The following is a 24,949-nucleotide window of genomic DNA, read 5'->3' as shown; positions in this document are numbered from 1 at the left end:
TCTTTCAATATTAAAGTATATATATAAAATCACCCTAGTGGCACTTCCCCAAACAATTACAACTTCATTTCTCTGCTTTCCTTCACAGTGAGCTGCCACAGAAATAATTGTCTATTTTGTCTACTTTTGCTATCTTCACTTCCTCAACTCCCATCATCTTTTAACCTACTCTAGTCATGCTTTTTCCCTTACCTTCTGCTTATTGCTGTCCTTGGGGACAACAGTGACCTCAAGGTTGCCAAATAAAATGGTCAATTCTCCTTTCACTTGACCCTTCACCACCCCTTTCTCCTGGAAATACTCTTTTCACTTAGATTTCCAAATACTACTCTCTACCTGCTTTCCTCTTGCTTCACTGGAGACCCTCTCCTGACAGCTCTGTATCATCTATCTAACTTCTAATTATTGAAGTGGTCCAGCACTCAGTTCTCAGCCAGCTTCTGTAGATACATTTATGTCCTAAGCAATCTCAATTAGTTCCATGGATTCACATTCCATGGATTCCCATCCCATCTATACTCTGATGACCCCCAAATTTTCTGACCACCTCTTTCCCCTTTGCCCCCAAACCTGCTCCTCTCTTAGTAATCCACATCTAGGTAAATGGCACTATGAATGCTGGAAATCATTATTGACTCTTCTTCATATCTCATATGATAAATTCATTTCATTAGCACATCCTGTTGGCTCTATTCTCAATTTATATCCCAAGTCTTCATCACCACCTCCATCTCTATCACTCTTGTCCAAGCCCCCATTATTTCACGTCTGAACTATTGAAATAATCACTTTTTAAAGTCTCTGTTTCCATTCTTGTTCCCATAAAAACTTTTCTCTTCATAGCATCCATAAATAAGTGTAAATCAGTGTAATCATCCATTTTCACACTGCCGGTAAAGACATACCTGAGACTGGGAAATTTACTAAAGAAAGAGGTTTAATAGACTTACAGTTCCACGTGACTGGGGAGGCCTCACAATCATGGTGGAAAGTGAAAATCACATCTCACATGGTGGCAGACAAGAGAAGAGAGCTTGTGCAGGAAGACTCCCATTTTTAAAACCATCAGATCTCATGAGACTTATTCACTATCAGGAGAACAGCACAGGAAAACCTGCCCCCATTATTCAATTACCTCCCACCAGGTCCTTCCCACAACACGTGGGAATTCAAGATAAGATTTGAGTGGGGACACAGCCAAATCATATCATTCCATCCCTGGCCCCTCTCAAATCTCATGTCCTCACATTTCAAAACCAATCATGCCTTCCCAACAGTCCCCCAACATCTTAACTCATTTCATCATTAACTCAAAAGTCCACACTCCAAAGTCCCATCTGAGACAAGGTAAATCCCTTCTACCTATGAGGCCATAAAATCAAAAGCATGTTAGTTACTTCCTAGATACCATGAAGGTACAAGCATTGGGTAAATATAGATGTTGCAAATGGGAGAAATTGGCCAAAACAATGGGGCTACAGGCCCCATGCAAGTCTGAAATCCAGTGGAGCAGTCAAATCTTAAAGCTCCAAAATTATCTCCTTTGACTCCATGTCTTACGTCCAGGTCACGCTGATGCAAGAGATGGGCTCCCATGGCCTTGGGCAGCTCTGCCCCAGTGGCTTTCCAGGGTACAGCCCCCGTCTTGGCTGCTTTCACAGGCTGGCATTGAGTGTGTGTAGCTTTTCCAGGCACATGGTCTAAGCTGTTGGTAGATCTACCATTCTGGGGTCTGGAGGATGGTGGCTTTCCTCTCACACCTCCACTGGGTGGTGCTCCAGTAGGGACTCTGTATGGGGGCTCCAATCCTACATTTCTCTTCTGCACTGCCCTAGCAGAAGTTCTCCATTGAGGGCCCTGTCCCTGCAGCAAACTCCTGCCTGGGCATCCAGGCGTTTCCCTATAGCCTCTGAAATCTAGATGGAGGTTCCCAAACCTCAATTTTTGATGTCTGTGCATCTGCAGGCTTAACACCATATGGAAGTTGCCAAGACTTGGGGCTTGCACCCTCTGAAGCCACAGCTTGAGCTCTATGTTGGCTCTTTTCAGCCATGGCTGGAGCAGCTGGGATGCAGAGCACAAAGTCCCTAGGCTAAACACAGAGTGAGGACACTGGGCCTGGCCTATGAAACCATATTTTCCTCCTAGGACTCCCAGCCTGTGATGGGAGGGGCTTCCATGAAGAACTCTGACATGCCCTGGAGACATTTTCACCATTGCCTTGGTAAGGCTCCTGGTTACTTATGCAAATGTCTGAGCTGGCTTGAATTTCTCCTCAGAAAATGAGATTTTCCTTTCTATTGCATTGTCAGGCTGCAAATTTTCTGAACTTTTATGCTGTTTCCCTTTTAAAACGGAATGCCTTTAACAGTACCCAAGTCACCTCTTTAATGCTTTGCTGCTTAGAAATTTCTTCTACCAGATATCTTAAATCATCTCTCTCAAGTTCAAAGTTCCACAAATCTCTAGGGCAGGGGCAAAATGTTGCCAGTGTCTTTGCTAAAACATAACAAGAGTCACCCTTGTTCCAGTTCCCAACAAGTTCCTCATCTCCATCTGAGACCACTTCAGCCTGGACTTTATTGTCCATATCACTATCAGAATTTTGGGCAAAGCCATTCAACAAGTCTCTAGGAAGTTCCAAACTTTTTCACATTTTCCTGTCTTCTGCTGATCCCTCCAAACTGTTCTAACCCCTGCCTCTTTCCCAGTTCCATTCACTTCTACATTTTGGGGTATCTACAGCAGCACCCCACTCTCCTGGTACCAATTTACTGTATTAGTCCATTTTCATGCTGATGATAAAGACGTACCTGAGACTGGGAAATTTACAAAAGAAAGAGGGTTAATGGACTTACAGTTCCACGTAGCTGGGGAGGCCTCACAGTCATGGCAGAGAGTGAAAAGCACATCTCACATGGTGGCAGGCAAGAGAAGAGAGCTTGTGCAGGGAAACTCTCATTTTTAAAACCATCAGATCTCATGCGACCCATTCACTATCACGAGAACAGCACAGGGAAGACCTGCCCTCATGATTCAATTATCTCCCACTGAGTCCCTCCCACAACATGTGGGAATTCAAGATGAGATTTGGGTTGGGATATAGCCACACCATATCAATCGAGTCACATCATTCTCCCTTTCAAAGCCTTCCAATTATTTCCCAATGCATTTTGAGTAAAATCCAAATTGTACATTTAAGGTCCCAAATGACCTAGCTCCTACCTGACTCTCCCACCTCTCTTTCACTCTTTTCCTGATTACTGTACTTCAGCCATTCTTGCTCTGTTTCAAATGAGCCAAGCTTCTTTCCACCTTGGATCTTTGCACTTACTCTTCTTTCTCCCTGGAACATCCTTCCTTTGGATCATGTCATGGTTTGTTTCCCCACTGCCTTCAAAACTATGCTTAAATTGAACCTCCTGTGTGAGGCCTTTCTGAGGCACTCCATCCTAAGCAGGTTCTCACACACCATATATTGTTACCCTTATCCTTCATCCTGCTTTGTTTATCTTCATAGCACATATTACTTCCTGAATTTACACTATGTATCTCTTATTTACTTATTATGTGCTCCCCCACTAGAACATCAGTGCCTTGAGAACAGGAGTGCCGTCTTATGTTATTGCTGCATCTCCAGGCCCTCGGATAAAAGCTACATAAAGATTTAGTCATTGTGAGATGATATTTAGATATAGTTTTCTCATTGTTTGGTCTAATTACCTACTAATTCATTAAAATGAGAAAATCTCTACTTTTGCAAAATAGAGTTGTCAAAAGACAAAATTTCAAGAAATTGAGTTTAAAGATCTAATTGACTTTTATTAGTGATTTCATGAATTGGCCAGCATTCCATCTATAAAAATAGACAGATGCTGCCTGTAATCCCAGCACTTTGGGAGGCCGAGACGGGCGGATCACAAGGTCAGGAGATGGAGACCATCCTGGCTAACACGGCGAAACCCTGTCTCTACTAAAAACACAAAAAATTAGCCGGGCGAGGTGGCGGCGCCTGTGGTCCCAGCTACTCGGGAGGCTGAGGCAGGAGAATGGCGGGAACCCGGGAGGCGGAGCTTGCAGTGAGCTGAGATCTGGCCACTGCACTCCAGCCTGGGCGACAGAGCGAGACTCCGTCTCAAAAAAAAAAAAAAAAAAAAAAAATAGATGCTCTGTTGGGCATAACAGAGCAGTCAGTTTTTATAAGGTAGCTTGAACAGGAACAAGGAAAGAGCATAATACAAAAAAAGTGAATTGATTATCATTGAATTAGTTAGGTTTCTTTCCTAATAAGGGTTAAAGCAGAGGGGACTTCCTTATCATGCTGGCTCAGGTTGACTGAGACGTTTTTGACCAGCTACTGGAAATCTCCTATTTTAGGAAAAACTGGTCAGTTTAGGGATTTTCCTGCCTCACTTTGATTATGTATCACTTAGCCTGAGTGACTGCATTTTGGTTTGGTCTGTTGGGTCTAGTGGAGGAACTGAGTCCAAAACAATGACCTCCTATAAATTTTATTTAGCAAAGTTTTGTTGTATTTTACATTCTCAACTGCTAAATGGTATTAGAAAACATCTTGAAGAGCAAACCTATTTAGCCTAAGAAATAAATACATGAATTGTTTTTTTGTTTCCTGTAAGGAACGCTAATGTCAAGTACAACTTCCATGAACTTCTTGTTTGGCTCTTTGCCCTTCAAATGAAAGGATATAGGGAATTTTCTACTTTTTCGGTTCACATTGTACTTCTTGTTTTCATAAATGCTGAATTCATTCTGCAATCTGCCCATGAAGCATTAATATGTTTGCCACAAGACTTCCAGGTTTAATTAAATAGGACTTATCCTGTCTACTCAACATGGAAGCGTTACTTAAGAATCTGTAATCAACTTATCTAAATCTGAATTATTATAAGGCCCCTTCTTAGGGGACATATTTAACTTCATTTACATAGTTTTGGATTTAGCTTATCATTTAAAAATGATCTGAGGATGTGAATTGCTTTTTATTGATGTACTTGAGAATATACATATCAGCGTTAATTAACATTAGAAAGGGAAGCACTAGATTACAATTAACATTAGAAAGACAAGCACACTATTGTATCAGATACTTTTCTAAATATAAGTTCCTAATTCATTGTAACTTTGATGGTAATATATTTTTCTGAGTAAACTATAACAAAAGTATAGAGGATAGTCTTTTTCTCCATGCAGGTAATTGAACTTAGAAACTCTCACTCCGAGATGTCTCAGTGGGCATACAGGTGAAACTTACGTGGTTTATTCCAAAAGAGAATAAGATTTCAAATAATAGTTTCTATGTGTTGAAAACACACTGACTTTAGAGTTAGAAAGCTCTTAGATCAGGTTCTAATTTCACCTTTTTCTCTCTGTCATTGATATTTTGTCTATATCCAACATATTAACTCTATTGACAGTTTTGAAATATAAATGTTTATTTTTCTGATGATAAAAGTAATTGTGATGGCTAACACTGAGTGTCAACTTGATTGGATTGAAAGATACAAAGTATTGATCCTGAATGTGTCCCTGAAGGTGTTGCCAAAGGAGATTAACATTTGAATCAGGGGGCTGGGAAAGGCAGACTCACCCTTAATCTTGGTTGGCACAATCCACTCAGCTGCCAGCTCGGCTAGAATATAAGCAGGCAGAAAAACGTGAAAAGGAGAGAGGGGCCTAGCATCCCAGACTACATCTTTCTCCCATGCTGGATGCTTCCTGTCCTTGAACATCGGACTCCATGTTCTTCAGTTTTGGAACCTGGACTGGCTCTCCTTGCTTCTCAAACTGCAGACGGCCTACTGTGGGACCTTGTGATCGTGTGAGTTAATACTTAATAATACTTTACTTAATAATGCTTAATAAACTCCCATATATATTCATAACTAATGGACTATATATATCATTTTATATATATATATATGTATATATTCCATTAGTTCTGTCCCTCTAAAGAACCCTGACTAATACAGTGGCCATTATAGAAAAATTTGGATAAAGCAACAAAGGGCAAACATAGTATTGAGTCTTCGACTCCCAAAAAACTAGAATGAACCACTGTTATTGTTTATTTATCAATCCATACATCCTTATGTATGAATCTATACATCCTTATGTTAAAATACACTAATATCTCAAACTTTCACTATGCATTATATCATATTTCCTGACCTATGTTGGTAATAAGAAGTTCCATAAACATTTTTAGGACCACATAATTCTTCACGGCATATATATGCCATAATATAGCTGCATTGTCCCCTAAAATTTGACAGTTTGGCTCTCAATTTTAGATAGTCTAAATAATATTGAAAAAAGTATTTTTAGGAACAGATTTTATGAATAGTTTTGATTATTTACTTAGAAGATATTAATAAATTAAAATACTGAAAAAGAGCATCTTGTTACATACTGCTGAACTACATTTCAAATCGATCCTACTAAATTATACTTCTAACAAGATTGGATGTGTACTCAACACATTGTCATCAGTACTATCACAAAAAAAGTTTTGCAAATATACTGGATAGCAGGGATGTCGTGTTACTTTATTTTGATATGTATTTATAACATACAGATATTTCTATTTTACTTAGTTTTCTGTTTAAAATAATATTGGTCTTTTGCCCATTTAGCTATTAGAAACCCTCTTTCTTATAATTTTGTAAGAGTTCTTTTTGTCAAGAATATTAACCCTGTTTCATTTTTTTCCTCAAATACATATCCCAACAATTTGTAGAATGTGTACTCTGTTAATCACTTAGCAAAACAGAACATTACTTATCAATGAGTGTAGCTGTAAATGGAAGAATAAAGTTAGTCTTTTTACCTTCCTCAAATAGAAAATTCTTAACTAAGAATTTAACTGAATTATTATACACCAAATTAATTTTTAATTGCATAGAAAGGCACCGCCTTTAAGTGAGATTTTGCTCTTCACTGGGTCCCTTTCTTTTCCCCATAGGTATTGCCGGCTTAAAAATCATGAGATCTACAAATTTGGAATGGATAGCTTTATTTCTAACAAAGGATTAGAGCCTGCAGTGTAGCCTCTAGTAGAAAATGAAAGCAGGCCCTTCCAAGGAGAAAGGGTGAGACAAAAATTTATGCTGAATGGGTTGTCCAAGCATACATACTCAACAGGTAATGGGAGAAGCTATGAATATTCATGAAGGGGATCCTGCGTGATAGTAAGCAAACATGCATGTTGTATATATCTTATGTTCACTTTGAAGTGCAGACTTAACATTTAAATGTGTTAAAATTAGGCTATGTCAAAGGTGAAACGAAAGACATAGGTTTCCTATGCACAGCTCCATGGATTGGCCAGAACTGTTCTGTGGTTGGCGGTCTCTTATCAGGAAGGAATGCTGGTCAGTTGTGTTAAAACCACAAAAAGGGAGGAGAATATGGCTGCAGCATCAGGCAGTTGGTTGGAATCAGCAGTAACGAAAGTCTTTTGAAAGGGTTGGTTTCCGTTTAATGCTGAGGAAAGAAAGTCTAATAGTGGTTAAAGAAGGAGAGGGTATAACAGGGGAGACTTGTCTGACCTGCTGGAAACTCTGTTTTTAAGGTTTCTCTATGGCCCCTTAGCCAAGAAGGAGTCCATTCAGTTTGGGGCTTAGAGTTTTATTTTTATTTCCCAGCTGAAGGAGCCCAATTTTGAAAGAGTTTGAGAATTAAAGGGATTTGAGAATGAAGGAAAGCAATGAACTTTGTACTGTAAAATAATGTAAATTACTAACTCCAAAGTGAAAAATACACTTTGCAAATTTTGAGACAGTTAAGACTATCCTTCTATTTCTTCTGGATGGTTCACACTGTACAGTCTCTGTGAATCATATTTTACTTGGAATGCATGTGTATGCCTCTGTGTGTGTGTGTGTGTGTGTGTGTGTGTGTGTGTGTGTGTGTGTGTATGTTTGGCTAAATACTTAATGTGAAACTTTCCCTATTAGTCTGTAATCAACTTATCTAAACCTAAATCATGATATGACCCTTTGTTAATGAGAATTCATACAAATAAACAGACATCCTTAATTTACATTGGTAAGGAAAATCTTGAAAGGGCTAAATTTGGAGTGCCCAGCTACTCCCTCTCCACCTGGCTTGTTGTGTGGGACTTTGCGTGTTAACAACTGTCCCTGATTGTCCTTCTATGGCTTCCCAGAAAGCATTACCCTAAGATGAATAACTAAATTGTATGACTATGGCATTTTCCTTATTTTAAAAAAATGAGAATTCCGTGGTGGAGGATAGAAGAAAGTATTTTTAAGGGAGGTGAAATATGAAGTTAAGGGGAGCAGGTTAGGAACTGAGTCTTGCAGGTGAACAGAGTTCCTCTGAAGGTTTTGACTACCTGGTTGCTGTTTTCCCTAAACCTTAGGAAAAGTTGTATTTAGCATTATAGTATCACCACTTCAATACCATCTACAATCTTTGTGGTAGTGCTGTGGAGGACAAGGAGACAGGGGAAGAGGGACATGTAGCCTACTCCACATGAGTGCCTGTGTGGCTCCTGTATGGAGGTTAATGAGGATCCTGTTGAAGGTTATCTAAGGGCCCCAGAGTGTGACCAGCAGTCACATGAATGTGTTCCAAGGAGGAGCACAAGACATTAAGATACTCTGCTGACTAGATGTTTCTCTAAAAAAACCTTCATTAAGGAAAATCTCTTCTTCCTCTACATATGCTGGTGAGAGGTCAGCCTTTAGAGACGGGACAGGGTGTGGGGCTAGTAGAGTGACTTGAGATATGCATGTTTATACCTGCATAGAACTGTTGACAGTTCTGGTATGGTAGATCCTCTGAATCACTCAGATTTGTTTTTTCAATAAACATTTATTAATTTGGCAATTTATAAGTATATTATTCCTGTAATCCCAGCACTTTGGGAGACCAAGGCAGACAGATCACTTCAGTTTAGGAGTTTGAGACCAACCTCACCAACATGGTGAAACCCCATGTCTACTACAAATACAAAAATTAGCCGGGCATGGTAGTAAATGCCTGTAATCCCAGTGACTCGGGAGAATCGCTTAAACCCAGGAGGCAGAGGTTGAACCCAGAATCAAGCATGAGAATCTCTTGAACCCAGGAGGCAGAGGTTGATCCAAGATCGTGCCACTGTATTCCAGCCTGGGTGACAGAGCAAGATTCTGTTTCCAAAAAATAAAAAATAAAAATGAAAATAAGATACATAGAAGTATATTGTAAAGTAAATCATATATTTCTTCTTTTGAAACTTGCTTTATAATTACAATAGTCTTCTATATGGTTTTTTTGTGTGATTTCTTGTATTACATTTAAGTTTTCCATACGCACTGATCAAAATTTTAGTTCATATTTATGGTTATGTGGCCTGCTCGGTGCCCTGTGGAGAGTAAAACACGCAGTAAAGTACCATCTGGAATCTGTCAAAAGATGCATTTAAATGTCATATTAGCAATGCAGGATAAAATAAGAAAGATTTTAAGAAGTGGATGTTTGAGACTATAATTAATGGGTTTTTGTTGTACTCCAGTGACCCTATGGTCCAAAGTGCAGTGAGGGGCCAGTGCTCCCCAATGGAAGATATTTTAAGGGCAATTTCAGAAAGTTCTTTGTCACACAAATTGGACTCTCCCTTAAGAAAAGTCCTCTAAGTTGCAGAAGCTGAACTTAGAAAATTGAAAGTCTGGGTACCCAAATCTACTATCAATTGCTTCTTAGTTGCCTGCCAACTCAAAAGGTTTGTTATTGGGAATAGAAATCAAGGTAAAAGAGGCAGCGGAACTCAGAAGTTAGCTTAGATGATGAGAAAAACAACTTTTTAGAAGAAAAACTTTGTTCTAACTACACATTCTGCAGAGGGTCCTCCTGTTTCTCCAACTATATGCCTCTTTGCAAAATTTATGAGACTTCCCAGATCTGAGGTCAAACATTTTCCTGCTACCTTATAACTCTTCCTACCTTGTTCCTCTTGCCTTTTATTTTCCTTTCTTATGGCTTCCTTTCTATTTTTGTTTCTTTTTGTTCTCATTTTTGCTGTTACTGTTTTTTATGTTGCTATTCCTTTTCCCTTCCCCTCCCACAACCTCTTTCTACACCATAACTAGCAGTGTTCCTCCCTTTCTGATACTCCCTTCTTTCCTGTTTTTATTCTGGTTCTTACCCATTGAGTTTTAATGTAAATTTCCTCCTCTAATGTTCAAATTTTATTGTCAGTGTTTATATTGTTGAGGCATCACTAAGATCAAATCTTCCTGGTTATGTTTGGACTGTAGGTTTGGCTGTGTCAGGCACTTTTTGCCATCAAATGAAAGTATTTCTAGTCATCTGTTAACTAGAAAGCAATCTCAGGACCCGCTACTATAAGTAGGGCTGTAATTTCTTGCATTCATTATCAGGAAGATTTGATGTTTATTTAGAACTTCTATTAAAGCTTCAGGTTTTTGATAAATAGGTCTATTTCTCTTTCCCATGGGAACTGATAGTCCTAGTAGATAATTAGTCTTATTCTGCTTGATAATATACAAAGTAGAATCATATTTGATATTCATAGAATAGATACAGTTTGTACCTAAACGTACAGAACAAGACTTTACTAATTAATCAAAATAGTAACTGGTCAAAAAGAGTAAAGGTTTTTCTTGAATGATACCATTATTTGACCAGTTTTCCCTTGCAAGCTACTCCAGTTTATGTGTGCATATATCTCTAAATCAAAGTCAACCCAATTCCTATCCTCTTTTCTTTGCCTACTTTAAGTGCTTCCATAGGTTGTCTGTAATAGATTTCTGCTCCTTGTCACATGAGCTCCTTTTACCCTAAAGTATCAATGACAGGCGTTATAAAGAAGGAGTCCCTCTATTATTATCATCAACACTCTCTTCTTCAATACAATTTTGGTCTTATTTTATTCATAAAAGCCAAATAAAATTCTATCTCCTTGCTCTTTGTTTTAAAACCCATCTTATGACCTTGATGTAACCAAAAAGTCCTAAAGAATATCACTCTGAAAAACCCCTTGGTAGTATAATATTGAGATGCCAATCTAAGTTTTATTTTACCCTTATTTTCTTCTTTCCCTTCCCTCTATTCAGTCTGATAAGACTCCAGACTTCTTTGCCCCAGCGGAAGTTTATGACTGACCATTTCTTTCCAACTTCTTAAACCAGATCTCAAACCAGACACCTCAGAGATAAATTAGGTCCATAGATATGTTTTACTAGGTTCTTGTTGATTTTTTTAAAAACTTGAACCAACGTTTAATAATTTGGCACATTTCACATAGATACCTGGATTTCTGACTTCTCTTGAAAATTAGAAGACATAGCCACACTGGGCTGCTGTTTTCACCTGGGCACAAGAAGCCAGAGCTGAGTAGAGGCTGCAGCCTTAGGGGCATTTCACGTTCTCCAGTTCTCTTCGTTTCCACCACCATCCTTTCCTTCACTCACTTATGTTATTTGCCTTGGCCCTGTGGGAACTGCTTGAACCCTGATTTAAACCCACTGAGGAGACATCCTAGGTGCCTCAGAGGGAGACACCTTAAGAAAAGATAGCTTATATTCGCAGGCAGAGACTGTTTTGCAGAAACATCATGTATTCAGCAAATATTCAACAATCACCTACCATGTGCCCAGTACACTTTTTGGTGCTGGAGATAAAAACAATACACAAGACGGAAACTTTTCCTGCTCTTGTGGAGTTTATATTCTAATAGAGGGTGTCAATAAACGAGTGAACCCATGAAAAATATAGTTGCAAGATAATATATGACATCCTGTGTACAATAGGATGTAGAATATTCTACATAGGATGTCATACACTTACCACTATGGTAGAGAGAGGAATATTAACATAAATCATATATTAAGGGAAGGCGTCTGAGTGATGTTAAACTGGGAGGTGAATATAACATTTGAGGTAGCACAAGCTTTGTGAAGAGCTTAGAAAAAATATATACTAAGCAGAGGAGACAGTATTATACAAGAACCTTGAAGTGGGCCTGAGTTTGATGTCTTTGAGGAATTTAAGGCGAGTGTGAGAGGGGCTTAGAGAACAAGGGGTGAGATATAGGAGAGAAGTTGGGGAGTTGGGTGGGCTCCAGATCTTGTAGAGTTTTGGGGTCTACAGTGAGCAGGTTGGATCTGATTCTAACTAGACTGGAAGATTATTAGAAACTGCTAAGTATGTGAGCAGCATAATCTGACCTTTTTTTTTTTTTTTTTTTTTTTAGATGGAGTCTCACTCGGTCACCATGCTGGAGTGCAGTGGCACGATCTCAGCTCACTGCAACCTCCACCTCCTGGGTTCAAGCGATTCTCCTGCCTCAGCTTCCCAAGTAGCTGGGATTACAGGCATGTGCCACCACGTCCAACTAATTTTTGTATTTTTAGTAGAGATGGGGTTTCACAATGTTGTTGATCTGTTGACCTTGTGATCCACCCACCTCGGCCTCCCAAAGTGCTGGGATTACAGGTGTGAGCCACCACTGCCCTCAGCCAATCTGATTTCTTTTAAGGAATAATGTCCTACAGTGTGCAGCTACTATTAATTTTTAAATCTTTTTTCAATTGTGAAATATAACACATATGGGAAAAATATATAAAACACATATGAAGAGTTTAGCAAATAATCATAAAGCAAAGATCGTGCGTTTCCCATCTAATCGAAAAATAGAACACTGTCAACTCCCAGAAGCACTCCTAGTTTGTGTTCCTTCCGGAGCACAACGGCCTCTTCCCACAAGAGTAACTACCATCCTAACATTGAGAGTATTCAATTACCTGATTTTTTAATAGTTTCACCGCTTAACAATGCATCCCTACACAATATAGTTTACTGTTGTCTATTATTAAATTTTGTGTAAATATCATTTGATGTCTGCACTAAGATGGTCAATATAAACTTCCTCATAGAATGTATCTTTCCCAATACAAAATGAGAAAAAGCATTTTAAATATAGCATATTTTCCACTTACAACAATCAGAGTGTACCCTACTGAAATACATTTCAAAAAATGACAACCAAGAGAAAGAAAGATAAAATTCTTGAGCAAAATACAAAAGCACAGCAGTTTCTAACCTCACTACCACCCCCAGAAACCTTTCAGTGAGTAGAAAAAGTTCTCGGAATACTTACTAACACATCCAAATATGTAGAGACATAAACTGAGTGGGTATCTTTATCTTTTTCCTTTTTGGATTGAGAAATAGTGAAGCTATCTGTTCGGGATAAATAAGTGAAATGGGGAAATGAACACTGGGAAACTGTCTTGGCTTTTCAGGTTGCTATAGTAAAATACCATAAGCTGGGTAGGTTATAAACAACAGCAATTTATTCCTCACAGGTTTGAAGGTCGGGAAGTCCAAGATCAAGGAACCAGCAGATTGTTTGGTGAGGGCCCACTTTCTGGTACATAGATGGTGCCTTCTCCCTGTATTCTCACGTGGTAGAAGAATCAAGGGTCTCTCTGGGTTCTCTTTATAAAGTCAACTAATCCCATTCATAAGGGCTCAGCCCTTAGGATTTACTCACCTCTCTAAGGGCTCATCTCCTAATACTATCACCCTGGGGGTTAGGATTTTAACATATGAATTTTTAGGGGATACAAACATTCAGACCATAGCAGCAACTAACAGCTTCATGAGGAATTCCCTAGTCCCGGAGGATGAGTGGGAACAGATGTAAGCCAATTGTGTCAATTCCTTTCCCCTAGCCAGTGATATGTTTAAGCATAAACATTTGATGTCACTGACCGGTAAAATGCAAAGGAGGAAATTTAAGAAGGAATTCATAGAAGAGTCAAGAGCCATAGAGGATGGAGAGATATCCTAGAGATTAGCAAAGCAGAAAGCCCCTACTGTTCTTAATGATGGAGGAATGAAGTGAGGAAGTGACATTATCAGAGCCTGGAAGCCAAGGCCAACTGGCAGCAACTGGAACATGGAGGCCTGGTCCACTGGGAGGCTGGAGAGGGAGCCACTACAGTGAGGCTCACTTGAGAAGGTTTTTGGAGCAAAGAAGGAAGGGGAAAATGCCCTGGATTCTCTCTTTTTCCTGCCCTGCAATCTGCGCCAATGCCTTTGAGCTGGAAGCTGGCTGCCAGGAGGCTCTGGAAAGTACACCCTGCATCAATCAGCCTCAATGTGATACAAAACAAAGCAGAGGAAAAGTAAGAACTGAATTTGAAGGTGAACACATAGAGACTTGGCACAAACAGGATGAGAAAAAGAAAGAAATCAAGGATGACTCCCACATTTCTGGCTTGTGAACGTGACGAAGTGCCACTTCTGCGATGGGGAACATTGAAGAAGTAGCAGTTGGGGAACCAAACTCAGGATCCTTGTTTTGTACGTGTCAAGTTCGAGTGAAGCTATCAAATGAGTTCAACCACACCGGAAGATTCCCTTGGACTGGAGAGAAAGGGAACGACAGAAGAGAAAATAGAGAGAAGCAGGAGAGAGGGAAAGAAGAGAAGGAGATAGTTTGAGAACTTTATGTGTCCTAGAGGCAAGATGGCCTAAATCCTGATTGCTAGCAGTGCTACAGGGGAGGTGGCAAGCCTCCATGAAGGAAAAAGGGTGCGTATTTCACTTAACACAATATTTTATTTTCTAGAAATGAGGCATGGAATCAGGAGAGACTAGAAGGGACCATGCTGTAAAGGATAGTGAATAGTGTCCTCAGCAATCACTGTAGAGGACCAGTGACCAGGCACCTCTTCTCACACACTCTATAGACACGATAGCATCCGACAAACCTGAGATTATAGTCTTGAGATTATGGGATTTGGAGAGAAGGGAAATAGAAAAGACTAAGGCTGAATTGCCTGTCACCTCAACTGTACGGAGATTCAGAGACAAAAATTTTCTTGCGTCAGGTTTCATCTCCTTTCACCATAAGACAACTTGTGGGATATAAAATCCCTCAGAATGCAATTTCCAGAGATTGATTTATTTAGTTTGACTTAACCCGTTGGTGGAGCTTTAACAAGATGGTCCAGAGGGGCTCTGGTTCTCCAAGTGTAATTCCTTTTGAAATCTCCCCACAATGGGAAATTCAGAAAGAAACAATCCTTCCTGGTTGTCCAGTCTAAGTCAATGAACCAAACACACATGCAGGCACAAACACCTCCAAAACACACGTATTCCTAGAAATCATGTAACCTAGTTCCATGTATTAAAGATGAAACACTTTTCCTACGTGCAGCAGAATCCGTTAAGACCCCTGCCTATAAAACAAACAGCCTCTTTCAGCAAAGTAAAGGTGTGAGCCGTATCCACCTGCTCCTCATTTTGTTTACCCTCTGGTTTCTAGGTAGTGCCCCGGGAAAAATCTGAAAAAGAAATGGTGTTCATTTCAAATCCATCTACCTATTAAAGACCTTACAGAAACTGAAGTTTACCAGTTTCAAGCACTTTAGGCCAAGTAATATTTCTAGACAGGGCATATTCATACTCTTTTCTGTGAGTTGAAGAGAGAGAATATGCATGAGTGAGCCCTGTACATTCAGCACCCCCAGGTGCAGCTTAAGGGGAAAAATTCTGTTCTTCAGTTTCTTGTGTATAAGTACAATTTCTCTAGCTCTCAAATAGTTCAGCGGAAAAAAATAATAATAAATTAAACACCATTTGGGGTTCAGTCCTCTGATTGGGAAGCTATGGAATTTTAGAAAGCAGAGGATTCCAAAATCTCACAATCTAGATTCTCTGGACCTGTAATGTAGGCATTCTGACTCCCCAGTCCTCTACTATTTTACTTTTAGTATAAAATTTCTTTTCAACAATGGTAGCTTTGGTAATCCATATTACATAGTAGGGTCTGATACAAATTTTTATTAGACAACGAAAGAAACTAACCATGTCTTTCATCTTTTTCACTATATAAAAGAGAACTCTTATATATCTGGCTGGGCACCATCTGGCTGGGCACGGTGGCTCATGCCTAAAATCCCAGCACTCTGTGGGGCCGAGGCAGGCAGATCACTTGAAGTCAGGGGTTTGAGACCAGCCTGGCCAACATGATGAAACCCCCTCTCTACTAAAAAAATAGAAAAATTAGCCAGGCGTAGTGGCATATACCTGTAATCCCAGCAACCGGAGAGGCTGAGGCAGGAGAATTGCTTGAACCAGGGAGGCAGAGGTTGCAGTGAGCAGAAATCGTGCCACTGCACTCCAGCCTGGGTGACAGAGAGAGAGATTCTGTCTGAAAAGAAAAAAAAAAAAAAAAAGACAAAAAAGCACAATCTAATCTTCCAATTTTGCTTAACAGGGAGCTCAAGCTGTTATTATGTGCATATATGTGTTGTCACATTAACATGCCAATGAGTCAGCACAGTATGAGGGCATGTTTTCATTTGCTGAACTGATTAAATGACCTCCAAATCATGCTTGCTACATAAAACTGTGAGTGCAGGAATCAAGAACCATAAACTTAAAATAAACCATAATAGCTGTGAGGATTGTCAGAATGCCTTGTTCCCAAATATTCTGGCTATGTGTGCAGAGAATATAATAAGCTATCTAATTTTAAGGTTTAATTAGGCAAACTGTTGATTCTGAACTGGCTACAGCAGAATGAGTCAACCCATATGTTCTTTGTCACTGGAATATGAGCTTATAAACAGACTTGTCTACAAGGGAGAAAACTCACAGATGACTGATAAATGAATTTTGGCAGTGGCTTATGATCATAATTGGCAATAATTGGGGAAAATATTGACAATGGTAAATTTTGAACTCTTGGAAACAGCGACTCTGAGTCTATCTCACACTCCAACTGTGGTTGAACAGCACAGAAAGCCTCCTGGACCAGATAGATTTTAAATTATACCTTTATGGATGGGAAAAGGAAGATAAATGGAAGCAAAATTTTCTAGGAATATGTCCAAAGTAAATGACTGTCGATACGTGTGGTTATCTTGGTCTGGCTGTATATTTCTGGTTCTAAGCGGAGATTGTGTGTGTGAGTGTTGATGTCGATGAATATTCATGCACCAGGGAAGGAAAGTATTCTGTTAACCTGGAGCTATAAAACTTATCTATCAAAATCCTACATGAGGACTGTGCCATCTTTCTTGATTTGCTGTGAATCAGGATGCCTTACACAATGCGGAGGGCCTTCTCAGAGGGCTGTGGGTGACAGGAAGACAAACAGCAGTGGTAGCTCAGAGCTTAAATTCCTAAGTCATCAGCGCCAGCACAGAGCTCATTCTACAATTGTTCTGGAGACAAGTGGGAGATGACAGGATGCCCAAAATAGCAAGCCTGCTTACCTAAGTATTTGTCTCAAAATCCTGCTGGAGAACTGCCTGCTTTGTTTCGATGGAACTCTTGGTGAATGTTCAGTTATCAGAAGCACAAGTTATTGTGATGGGACCACTGAGTCTGTCTCTTATGACTGAGCTATCATTTTAGACTGGCAATTTGTATAGTTACACACTAAAGGTGGTGGGGGGGGAAGCCTCTCTCCTTTTATCCAGCAAACATTTTTGAGAATTTTCTATGTGCTGAGAACTATACAAGTCACAGGAACTACAAAGATGCATAAGATATTATAGGTCCTGCTCCCAATTTAGTAGAAAAGAGACATAAGAACAGATAAATGATAACACAATTAAGTTCATGCTATAAATGGGAACAAGTGCTTTGCTTATTCCATAAAAAGACTGATGAACTTTGTCTTGGGCAGCTGGGAAAGGATTTGTGGAAGAGCTGACATTTGAATTAGGTTTGAAGAACAAGTAAGAGTTTTCTAGATGGAGTAGTCAAGGGAATTGTAGATGATGGATATCTTTATGGCACTGATTGTGGTGATAGTTTTATAGTGTACATTTATCTTTAAACTCATCAAGTTGTATACACTAAATACATACAGATTTTTGTAAGTCAATCATTCCTCAATAAAGTGGTTCTTTAAAAAAAAAAGTCAAAGGGAAGGCATTCTGGCCATGTTTCAAATCACAGAGACCTGAAAACTCATGAAATACTCTTTGAAGAGAGAGGCATTCATGATTAACCGGCCAAAGGGGAAGTGGGGGAACAAAAGGGTTGTGGAATGGAGTGTTGGGAAAGGAGGATCAAGAAGAAAGCTAAGACTGAATCGCAAGGTGTCTTGTATGCCACGCTATAATACTTGATTATTTTCCCCATTTGGGTAACAGGGAGCCGACAAACATTTATAAGGATGAAAGAAACATGATTAGATTTATGTTTGAAGATGTAAATTCAGACAACAATGCAAAAAATGAAGCAAGTGAGGAGATGCTGATGGATGTGATGGAAAGTGGGGAGATACTCGTAGAAACCGTGAGGGCTGAAATTAAGCAAATGGTGATAAGAATAGAGAAACCACTAAACCTCAAAGATAGTTGGTACAGGTAGTTGCAGAACAGTATACTTGTAGGAAGAGATATATTTGAGAAACATACTACTGAAAACTCAGAAATAATGAGAACAAAAAAAAGGAAAAAATTTTACCTATGTCAGGAATGCATTCTTCTGCCTTTATAGTTTCAGCATCTCTTGAGTCTATATTCTAAATTAATAACGACTGAGCCCCAGTTGCTTGCTTACATTTTATGGGCCTACTTAAATTGGAAAAATAATCACCTGCAGGCAAAGATGATGTGATACACTTCCTTACTACCAAAAACTACTCTCAGATTACTATACTCTCAGTGTCAAGTACAAGCTAAGTAAATGAGAGGAAAAGTTCTAAAGATGCTGGATTAAGACAGAATCAAGAATGGATGCAAGAACAACTGAGATCCAGTGCACAGGAGGAGAGATGAAGGTAACTGGCCCTTTCCTTAGTTGATGTGTAATAATTGCTTGTTAAATAAAGTCATGGCTACCCACACCACTGACAAGATGCTATGGATGGGGCCTGGCTCAGTGGCTCATACCTGTAATTTCAGCATTTTGTGAGGAAAAGGCAGGTGGATCACCTCGAAGTCAGGAGTTCGAGACCATCCTGGCCAACATGGTGAAACCCCGTCTCTACTAAAAATACAAAAATTAGCTGGGTGTGGTGATGCGTGCCTGTAGTTCCAGCTACTCGGGAGGCTGAGGCAGGAGAATCACTTGAACTGGGAAGGCAGGGGTTGCAGTGAGCTGAGATTACGCCATTACACTCCAGCCTAGGCAACAAGAGCAAAACTCCGTCTCAAACAAACAACAACGACAACAAAACAGATGATATGGTTGGAACAGATGGAAAATGGTAACTCTCAGAGGAATAGTTTTTTACAAAAGGAACTTACTGGCTATGTTTACTCAGCTATGCCAGAAGTTTTCTCACTTTCATATTAGGAAACATCTACATTATTTAGTCATCTTCCCAATAGATGCTCCTGTGTTTTGAATATGTCTCCCAAATTTCATGTGTTGGGAAGTTAGTTCCCAATTTTCTATATTTATTGGAGGTGGGGCCTTTCAGAGGTAATTAGGATTAAATAAGGTTGTCAGGGTGGGGCCGCTATGATGAGACTGCTAGCTTTATAAAAAGAGGGAGAGACCTAAGCTGACATGCATGCCCTTGCCCACTTGCCATGTGATGCCCTCAACCATGTTATGACCAGCAAGGAAGGCCCTCACCAGATGCTGATGCCATGCTCTTGAACATCCTAGCCTCTGGAACTGTGAGCTAAATAAACTTCTATTCTTCATAGATTACCCAGTCTCAGTTATTCTATTACAGTAACAGAAAATGGACTATGACAGATACTGAATTCCTAATGAGCAATCACTTCATAGCACCCACCTCAATGATGAGCAATTGTAGACTTTGAAATTAGACCTGAGTATGAATCCTAGATCTGTCAGTAGTGTGTATCTTTAGAAAATTACTTAAACTCTCTGAGTCTCAGCTTCCTCTTCATGGACTCGCTGTAGTAACTGAATAAGTCAATGTATGTTAAGCACCTAACAAAATGCCTTACACATAAAAACCATAAATTGCCAACATCACCAATTCAGGGAGATCATAGTGCTTGTCCCACAAAGTTTCAAAGATTCACTAGGGAAATATATTCATTCATAGAATAATATATTAGAAAAATAAATGGACATTTTTTACCCATAAGTTTGAGCTCCTGTGTATAAAGATGTCTGTTATATGATATTGTCTTTACCATTGTGCTAAATGTGACAAGTTGAATTGAATTGAGAAATTGCAGAAAGTTTATTCCAAGGCATCCACATAGTTTAACCACATTATTTTTAGTCTTTTCTATGTTATCTTATGCACACAGTCCTACTGGGAAGCTATCTGAGAAGCATGTTGTTAGTGGCACAATTAGTGCTGATATATACCACTATTAAAGGAATCTTAATGGGAGTTTGAGCCAAGTTAAGATTGTAAAATTGGAGGCAAGATGTCCAACAATCTCTGTGGCAAGATATGCACCATTCTTAGGTATTTTACTTCTCCTGTTACATCCAACTAGTAATTTACAGCTTTACTTCTCCATGAACACAAATGTCAGTCAAAGATGAGTTAGAATGTCCTGGAAACTCAGTGGCTTAAAGCAACAAAGGCTTATTTCCTTTTCATGTTTTATATCCATTTTGAGGCAGTGGGATCAGACTCGGGGGACTCAATTCATCCTAGTCAGTCAAGGACCCAGGCTGATGGAACAACCATTATCTTAAACTTATCAGTCACTATGTAAAGGAAAAGAGAAAGATCTGGGGGTCTCATCATGAAAAATTAAGTGTTTCAACCCAGAAGTGGCACATGTTATCTTACTCATAACTCATTGGACAGAACTTGTCACATGATCCCCTTCCTAACAATAAGGGGCCATGGAAGTGTAAACCCATAATGTGTCCAGAATGAAACAGAAACAAATATCTGGCAAAGAGCACCAATGACTACCACTAACATTGAGTCTGAAATAGGACTAATTGTCTTGGAATAATGAACAACTAAGTTTGGCCACTTACGACACTCTGTCTCTTTAAGTAGTTTGCTTGCATCTGTATGTTTCTTACACTGATAAGTAACCAGACTTCTGAAAAACTAGAATGTAAGACAGAGAGAAACAAGGCCCACCTGAGATGAGCAGACCAGTAATTATTTAGTCATATTCTTTCAACGTGCCGTTAGTAGTGACATGTTGCAGGCAGCTGACAACATCTCCCTGGAAAACAATTCTGGGATTGTCTTCCAGGGAGAAAGAAAACAAGTCTGGGAATAAAATACTGTCTGCTGTGCATTCACTGAATATGATTCATTTTAAAAATCTCTGCTTACACTGAACATTTCCATTGTCAACAACGTCTACTTATTGGTAATTTCCACAGCTTTCCATATTTCTAAATATTAAACATGAATATTAAGACTGTTCTAAGATACTCAGCGAACTGCCGGCTAGCCACAGTAAACCAGACAAACAAACAAGCCTCCTGGTACCAGAACATGAGAGCACAAGCAGTACCATAGAGCCAACTTGGTATTTCATGAGGAAGAGGAAGGCTATGTCTGTAACCACTCCGGGAAAGTGGGGGAAAGCTGAGGTAAGGACTTTGGTGTTTGCAGCTCAGTTATGTAAAGACAGCTAAGCTGGTTTATATTTCCCCATTCCTTTGACATTCCAGGCTAGAAACAGGATATTTGCTATTGGAATGACTATGGGCTACGGTCACTTGAGAGATCTGTCAAATGCTGTGAAACAGCAATCTGTAAAGAGGCTAGATGGCCCTAGGAACACAGTGATTCACAATAAGCACTTCAGACCAATTTCCTAGATTCTTAGTTTAGTACTAAGGAGGAGAAAGGGTCTCTGGACTAGCATACCGGGTAGTATAAGAGTCACTGTGTCATTTCACCCAGATGCCTGCAGTTCCCTTTGGGGGTTCTGGGTATCTGTCTCCCAGCTTCTGTGCACTTTACTCCGAAAGGCTGGCACATGCAGCCTTCCTCAGAGAACTGCCGGTGGGCTGATGGGATCCCTCTGCCCAGCTGCCCTGAGACCAGAAAGCTCCCAGCAGCTGACAGCCAATGACTACCTAGTGCGGGAACATGAATGCTCAGCTGTTTTGCCTTGACGGGACCACGTTAGTTCTGGCCCCTGGAATATGGAAGGAGTGATAAGACCCAAAGCTAGTCCTGATAAGGTGAGGTAGTATGGACAAGGATTACTCCAGAAGGAAGGCAAATGTCTAACAAAATGCACATTGTTACCTCCCTTTCCCAAATGACTTATACCATCTGTGTGATTCATTAAAAAGAAGGAATAAAGCTGGGTCCGTGCGTTTTTAGAAACAGGAGTGAGACAGATTTTTAAGTTCCTGGAGAATCAGATGACAAATTGAGGTTTTGCAGCTACCAGCACATTCAGAAGATCAACTACCCAAAGAAAGGATCCACGAAAAGGAGGTTCAGAAAGGCAGAACTAGCAGGATAGTCCATGTTCACACACACACACACACACACACACACACACACACACACACACACACACACCATACAAAACACATATGCATAGAACCACACAAAGAACCTAGGTTGAGAATAGGCAGGAATTAGGAGTGTGGCTAGGTAAAAGCTCTTAAATTCAGGAAGACATGTTAGTCAAGCCAGCAACAGTATGAAATGAACCTGGTGCTGAAGCTAGGCCATGCTTATGTACTTGACTGCCACAGCAGGAAGACAAGCAGGACAGGTGAGAAGACCTGTCCCACAAATCTTGGACTCAACTCCTGAGGGGACACCTCAACAAGATGTTCTGCAATCTGCCACCTTTCAACTAGTGAAGATGTGAATGATCGCTGAATTGCTAGAGATGTGAGAGAAACTCTGGAAAGCCAGGATGGTTAAGGCATTTCAGTATCTGTTGATATCTGAAACTACAATTGTGTGCCACAGAGCATGATGGAGGAACTGATACAATATACTGTTTGCGGGTTGATTTGTATGACCATATTTTTATCTAAGTAATTTATAGTTACAGATTTCATTTATATATTTATTATTTCCAAGCAGGCACTTTAGTCCCTGAGTATTGTAAAGACCACATTAGTCCTAGTGAGAGTTATATTACTTGTGATAATGAGCTAATTCCTGTTTAAAATAATTTTATACTTGTTGCAGGCCTGAATACAAAGATACCAACATATGCAGTCTTCAGACCCGAGTGTCCTTTTGTGAATTGAAAGTACATATAGGAAGGGTAAATATAGTCAAGTTCAAGGTCTGTAAATTTAACATCAACAAGAGAAAGCAAATAAAAATAGAACATACAGAAAGATAAAGTGAAAGAAGGAAGGAAATGTGCTCAAGAAAGTAATTACCATTGTTATAGTGATGGCGACTGATTAGAAAAATAAGATTTGACCCATTATGTGTAAGATTGAAGTAATATGTAATTGTCATAAAGAAAACAACTGTAAGGAGCTTATAAATACAGATAGAAAATAAAGTTAGGCTACTTCTGCTTCTATTAACAGGTTTGGAAAAAGCTGATAACTAATTGACTGAATCAATTTTTAAATGAATGGATGGGAATAAATCTTTTAATAACCCAGCTTCTGTATAAAACAGAAGTAAAAACAATATGTTTACTGATTTGTTCAGATGATATTCTGTTTTATAACATGTTAAAAACTAGTTAAATAAGCAAAAAAAAGGTGATATATTAAATTAGATCAATACAAAGTAAACTGAGAAATAGACAAAATAGAATACAAATATGCAGTCCATTATGAAGGAAATTTAGAATACAAGGAGAAAATGTTGAGACGACATTTTAGGCCACCAGGTTGATTTCAAATAAATAAAATTTCAAATTTGATATCTTCTAGCCATTTGATTACAAATGAACAATACAATTTTATTTATTTATTTATTTATTTGAGATAGAGTCTCACTCTGTCTCCCAGGCTGGAGTGCAGTGGCGCGATCCTGGCTCACTGCAACCTCTGCCTCCTGGGTTCAAGTGATTATCCTGCCTCAGCCTCCCAAGTAGCTGGGACTTCAGGCGTGTGCCACCACACGCAGCTAATTTTTGTGTTTTTAGTAGAGACAGGTTTCACCATATTGGCCAGGTTGGTCTCGAACTCCTCAGATGATCCACCCACCTTGGCATCCCAAAGTGCTGGCATTACAGGCATGAGCCACTGCACTCAGCCAATATAATTTTAAATGAAGAAATCCATACTTTCTGATTTATGCCAGGCTTTATATTTTAATATTGCTTTCATCTTATTTCATTTTACTAGTTCTTCATGACACACACTTCTGTGGATGAGATGCAAAAATTGAGCTCTCATGGGTAGAAATAAAAAGGCAATAATTGTTGAGATTTTTGTCATGACTCACATCCTGCAGTCTCAAAATGCATTTACAGGATTATAATATTCACCTGTGAAATATATCAACCATACTGTGCATGACATCTATATTATCAAAGGGGCTTTGGTACAAGATGCCACAACTCCCAACTTATATATGACACACAAATCAACTCTCCAAATTGAGAGTGTTTACTTCTCCTCTCACTTCTCCTTGGATGCCACACTGCATTCTCCCTCTTAGAATCAGAATCCCACTTTCTCTGGTGTCATACTGTTCAAATTAAGACTTACATAAAAGATCAACAATATCATTGTTTATGCTCAAAACTGTGGATAAGGGTTCATTTTAACAATCACTTGTTGCTGTAGTGTGCAAAAATGGAGTCTATAGTGGGATAGGTCTTGGTTTTTCTATAAGTGGTGATAAGGTTATATGGACCCAGTGCCATGTGTTTATCTAATTCACTGAGTTCAACAGTCTCAGTGTCCAAGGTAGCTGCCTGAGATCTGGGATGCAGCATAAATACAGAGCAGAGGGTAGTCTGCAGGGGCTTTAAGAGAAGTGAGGAGCTAACCCACAAGCACAGCTTCATGAACACTGTGCTTTAACCAACAGGTGATTATGAGAGTGACAACAATGATC

The 24,949-nt window shown here is 39.4% G+C and overlaps 1 long non-coding RNA gene across 1 annotated transcript; it reads left to right on the top strand.

The window, feature by feature from the left end:
- Positions 1–5,702: 5,702 nt before the first annotated feature.
- On the top strand, positions 5,703–17,853 carry LOC105485471 (uncharacterized). The gene is made up of 3 exons (XR_989587.2): positions 5,703–5,839; positions 6,983–7,109; positions 12,242–17,853. It is a non-coding gene; the product is annotated as an uncharacterized lncRNA (long non-coding RNA).
- The last annotated feature ends 7,096 nt before the right edge of the window (positions 17,854–24,949 follow it).

Source organism: Macaca nemestrina, chromosome 1 (genome assembly GCF_043159975.1).
Source record: "Macaca nemestrina isolate mMacNem1 chromosome 1, mMacNem.hap1, whole genome shotgun sequence".
Classification (NCBI taxonomy): Eukaryota; Metazoa; Chordata; class Mammalia; order Primates; family Cercopithecidae; genus Macaca; species Macaca nemestrina.
Note: the sequence above shows the minus strand (reverse complement) of the source record. Positions and strands in the feature narration are given on the sequence as shown.